We start from the raw sequence: 4,794 nt of genomic DNA on the forward strand, positions 1-4,794 counted from the left end.
GCAACGTGTGCAACGCGGCGAGAACGCGGCTATAAACGATAAACGTCATATCGTTGGTTGCACGTTGCGCGAACCGAATCTTCCTGTGCGCTTCCATTGGCCATTATTCGAGGCGTACGCGCGTTCGCGCTTTTCCCTTTTATACGAATACGCGTGTGTGTTTGTATGTGTATACGTGTCTACTTCTCTCTCTCTCTCTCTCTCTCTCTCTCGGCAGCGCGACACCAAAGAACGGTAGAACGCGCTCGTATACAACGGGCTCGCGAGGATATTATCGCGGAGCGCTCAGGAAACAGCGTTGTACGAGCGCTAATGCGTCGCTTCGATCCGCAACAGAGCGGTGCCCCGCGCTTCTCCGTCGAGGCTCGCTGCCTCGATTCCACCAGCTCCAGCTTCAGCCACAGCAGCTGTCGGTCGACTCGGCTGCCGTGTATCGATCGGTTCCACGACCACCGTGAATCGCGTTTCCACCGCAGCCACAATTCCAATCCTTTCCTGTCCTTCCCTCCTCCCTTGTCCTTCTTTCTCCGTTATTCTCTTTCTCTCTCTCTCTGTTATTTCTCTTTCTCTTCTCTTTCTTTTTCTTCTTTTCCGCTCGCCTTACGCCCCTTCCCCCTCTCTCTCCCTCTCCAGCCACCTCTTCCTCTTTCTCCGTCTCTGACGTTCTCGTTTCTCTCCAGATTTCACGTTTCCTCTTTCGACTCCCCCTCCCTCTCGAAACTTTTTTGCGCTGCAAAAAAAAAAAAAAAACTAAACGAGAAAATCTAGGATTAGAAGTACAGCGCGATATCCCACCTGGCTCTAGGCTAGATTTCGAATCGAGTCCCCGAACCGAGACGACCGGATCCGAACGGACCGATGGTGGACCACGACCACCACCGATGCTGGCCTTCCTCCTCCCCCGATGTCCAATTGATTCAGGACCGTAGACCGTAACGGGAACCGGTGTCGCTGTATCACCGGTGTGCACGCCGCCCGTACGATTCCCAATACGAGACACCTCGACAATTTCCATTGGAACGCATCTGGGGCCTCTCCCTCCTCTCTCTCTCTCTCTCTCTCCACGAACCAGGGAGGATCGTTAAAAGCCGTAGGAGGCTCGGTCGTAACTCGTGGGTCGTTACATTTCGGAAGCGGCGTTCCGACGATGGAAAGATCCAATTATCGAGCGCGGCAGTTTCCCCCCTCGGCGGGCCGTCGATCTCTTGCCGCGCTAGGTAATACGAGGTCCGTAACGAGAGAAAGGAGCCCTGGAAACGACCTGCGCGACGTCGATACGACCGCCGATACGACCGCAACCGCGCCGTCGTGGTGGTACGACCATATGCGCGCCCGTCGGTGAGAGGAAACGCCGCCAGCGCCGCCCAATGACAACGGCCGATCGTCACGGCGTCATCTTCCATCGATGGCCGGCCAAATTGATTCTCCCGCTCGACCTACGATTCTTACCGTCCTCCTCTCTCGTCGTCGTTAACATTACGCCCCCCTGTTACGGTTATTGGACGGACCACGAAAGAAGGAACCGTATGGTTGGAACCGAGGAGGAGGCTCGTGGAAACGTGTTTCCCCCTCTCCTTCTTTTTATTAGCCATATCACCGAGCGAAAGTGCAAGTACTCGTTCCGTTCCGTTCCGTTCCGTTTCGTTTCTTTCGCCAGATTTCGACGATTACGTATATCGTAATGTAAGGAGCAAGGATTATCTTTAAAATCGACGAACGTCCCTCGATCGAATCGTATTTTCAATAATGGAGGCTAAGATCTGGAAACGGTGGAGGACGATGAGCTCTGTGAATCGAAGCACATCAGAAATTTCAATAGCTTATTACAGCAACGAACATCCAGTTACCAGTTGCGGGTGCGATTATCGAGAAACCCCGCGCAATATCCGCCAGCGATAATTATAGATATATCGGATTATCGGGGAGGGAACAATGGGGGGACGAGGACGTGCGAGTTATCGGCTGTCATTCCCGCTTTCGGATACCCCCCGGTGCTATCGATGCGTCAGACTCGTTAACGGGAGGGAGGGGGGAGGGGAGGTAAACCTGACGCGCCGCGTGTCTTTATCGAGACTTTTATTCGTCCCTATCCCCCGCGTAATCCGAGTCATTAAAGTCGCGTAACGACCGAAAGGCCGAAATCCATCCGACCCGTCCCGTCCCGTTTATAAAGTCGATGTAACGTTTTCCCGATCGACGATCAACGAACCGTGTTATTTCGTCTCTACGCGCATCTCTGCCACGTGTGTTCGACCCACTCCCGAAAACTAATCGCATTAGCGGCTGTCAACTTCTCGAAAGAATCGCCTCCCATCGACGATACATCAAGGAACGGAGGAACGCGACACGAGTTAACGCTCGATCGGGAAACAACAGCCATCGATTTAATGGTTCGTCCACTTTGCTCGGACACGGTCGCCTCGAGAACAGGGGGAGGGGGGGGAATAGAAATGGAATAATCCGATATAACGTAGCGTCTCTTCCTTTCCTTGCCACGATCAGTTGGAACAATTTTCCACGATGCCGTCGAACGAACGAATCGTTTTCCGAGGTCAAGGATCGTATTTCGAGGAGGGGACACATTTCCAGCGTGGTTTTTATCATCACTCGTCTGCTCTGTTTCTCTTCTCATCCCCGATGCGTTCCAATCTCATCCCTCCGCAACCCCGCAGTGGTGGATCCAGCGGTGAACGACGCGAACACGCGCGCATCGCCGATAATATTTTGGACGATGCGAGGGGCGAGCCGGGACGCGAGAAATATTCGAAGCTCGCTTTGTCATCGAGACCGGCGATCGCCAACAAAGCCGAGCGTGTTGGGGAAATGTCGCCGCATACCTGTGCCCGGTATGGTCGCCCGTTACACGGACGACACTGCAAATAATAGAGCGCGGGGGTCGAACAATGGCCGAACAATGTATTTATTTTAACAATCGAACGATCGGCCGCGGTCGTTTATCCGTGACCCTTCGCGCCACAGGCCGTTCACCCTCTCTCGTCGTCGCGCGAACCACTCGAAATAAGCGGTCGATTCGAAAACCTCGTCGTACGCGTTCACACGGGTTGATCGGTCGAGGCAGATTTGTACGAGAGGAATGAAAGGGGGAGGAGAGAAAGATCCTCTTCGACTCGAAAATACAAATCCAACGAATATAAACTGACCGACGAAGGGAGAGATAGGTAAGTAAGAGAGATCGTTAAATCCTCGGTCGAAGAAATTGGCACGGAGCGGGGCGTCCCTTGAAAAGCGATCCGTTCGTTCGTTCCGGGGAAGCGATTTTAAATAGCGTGTACCGGTTAACCGAGACTTGGTTGGAATAATAAATCGCGGGAAATATCGCGGACAATTGCAAATTGGTACAAACGAGAGGGATTGTTATGAGGAGGGAATGAATAAAAGCTCGGTGTGGGAGGGTGGTAATAGAGGGTGGAAAAGAGAAGGAGTCCATTATATATTGCGCGAATATTCATCTTGAAAGTTAACGAACGCGGAGTAGCGTCTCGTTAACGAACGGGAAAACTCCTCTGGTCCAGGCCGGATCGTTTCGCTCGGAAAGAAAATATCCGCCTCTTTTTCTCGTCCACCGGCCATCTCTCTCTCCCTCTCTATCTTTATCTCTTTCTCTTCCCTTCCTTCCTTCCTTCCTTCTTTCTTTATTTCCTTCCTTCCTTCTTTCCTTTCTTTTTTTCCACTCGTTCGAACGTTCACAAAGCGTGTCATTAGTATAACTTTTTCACGACGGAGTTAGAACAAGTTGAAACGATGGGGACCGGATTTTTATATTCGGTTAAAATAATGAAGTTCCGGCGCGCGAGAGCCAGCCGCGTGAAAAGTTCGTGTTCGCGATCCTCCGTGTTTCCCTCTCCCTGCTCTTTTGCCCCGATCGACGATGAAACGGCGATGAAACGACGATGAAACTGTCGCGCGATTGTTATCACCACCCTCCTCCCTCCGCTGGAATTTCAATATCCATCCCCGAGTTTTCGTTCCCTTCCCGAGATATCGTTCGATTGATCCACGGAATTGACGAGCGAAACGCGATTTATCATAAACGAGGCAACCACGCGGCGAAGGATTAACGATTACCAAAAACGAGGAATTATCGATTCGTTACACTTTTCGCTTCCAGTTCTTTCCTCTTCTTCTTTTCCTCTCTTCAAAGTCGAATCGATGCGAGGGGAGATGATAGATCGATGGATCCTCTTTCCTTTCGACGTATATCGAGACACAACTACGAATCCCTTTCGTCTTATTCGCTCTTCTCCGTTTCTCATTGGATCAATTTCGATGGGTTGAGAAAAAAAAAAAAAAAGAAATATCAGCGACGAAAACGGGACGATTTGCAGTGTTAAATCACCAATGCTCTCCCCTATTCTATCACTCTCACCATTCTCACCGACAAGTGATATTTTCATCGTTCGTCGAGTGACAACGTTCGAGATTAAAGATTAATCGCTCGACGCGGTCGAAAATGAATTTTTTTTCCCCTCTCTCTCTCCTAAAATATGTATGCCACGATGGCACGTATAGGACCCTCGTCCCCCTCTTCTTCCTCCCCGGGAGCGTTATATAAAGTTCGTTTATTGGCACTCTCCCCCACCGTTCCTCCCAGCTCGTTTTCCGTACGCTCGTTACGCCGTTCGACCTCCGCAACGATAAGTCATCGGTTGACAAGTAATATTTTTATCGTTTCTGAGAGTGGCATTGTTCGAAAAATGATTAATCGTCCCCCCCGTCCGAGATTGTTATCGATGAGAGAGAGAGAGAGAGAGAGAGAGAGAGAGAGAGAGAGAG

General features: G+C 51.0%; 1 protein-coding gene across 1 annotated transcript in view; it reads left to right on the forward strand.

Moving 5' to 3' along the window:
- The window catches only part of LOC102676198 (protein O-mannosyl-transferase TMTC2), a 99,716-nt gene that overhangs the window by 53,314 nt on the left and 41,608 nt on the right, over nucleotides 1-4,794 (forward strand). The window lies entirely within an intron of this gene.

This window comes from Apis dorsata, unplaced genomic scaffold, assembly GCF_000469605.1.
Source record: "Apis dorsata unplaced genomic scaffold, Apis dorsata 1.3 scaffold_645, whole genome shotgun sequence".
Classification (NCBI taxonomy): Eukaryota; Metazoa; Arthropoda; class Insecta; order Hymenoptera; family Apidae; genus Apis; species Apis dorsata.